Raw genomic sequence first — 779 nt, 5'->3', positions numbered from 1 at the left:
TTCTCTGGCCTTCTTTCTATCCCACATAGTTTTGAGGGGTAGGAAGGTATAAGGGTGTAGAAGGGTGGTGGAAATATGAAGACATAGAACAGTAAAAAGTCTGGTTACAAACTGCTTGGCATTTCTTCCATTTTATCAGATGTGGCCATCAGCTTGCAGTAAAAACCTTTATTATGTTGATGCATGTCCTTTGTATCCCTAATCTTTCCATTACTTGTCATAAGAATTTGTGCTGGATTTTGTCACAGGCCTTTCCAGGATCAAATGAGATAATCTTGAAGTTATTTTTTCTTTAACTTTTTTTACATTGATTGATTTTCATATGCTGACTTATACATGCATCTCTGTAATGAAGACTGTCTGATCATAGTGGATGATCTTTGTGGTGTGTTCCTGAATTCAACATGTGAGTACTGTATTGAGAGTATTTCCATTTTTGTTCATGAGGGAAATAGATTTCATGTAAAAAGAAAAACAGGGTAGCTATAATAAACCCATATATTAAAAGAATATCTAGAGATATTACCATCTCCGATTTTAAGCTCTACTATAATGCTATATTAATAAAAACAACTGCATGTTCTTTGCATGAAAATAGATAGGTTGATCAATAGAATCTAACTAAAGAACCAGACATAAATCCACATATGTATGAACAGCTGATTTCTGGTGGAAAAGCACAAAATATAGAATGGGGAAAAAAGAATCTTCAACAAATGATGCTAGTCAAACTGGATGTCAGCATGTAGAAGAAAACAAATTGATCCATATCTATAACC

Source organism: Rattus rattus, chromosome 6, assembly GCF_011064425.1.
Source record: "Rattus rattus isolate New Zealand chromosome 6, Rrattus_CSIRO_v1, whole genome shotgun sequence".
Taxonomy (NCBI): domain Eukaryota; kingdom Metazoa; phylum Chordata; class Mammalia; order Rodentia; family Muridae; genus Rattus; species Rattus rattus.
This window is presented reverse-complemented; position numbering follows the sequence as displayed.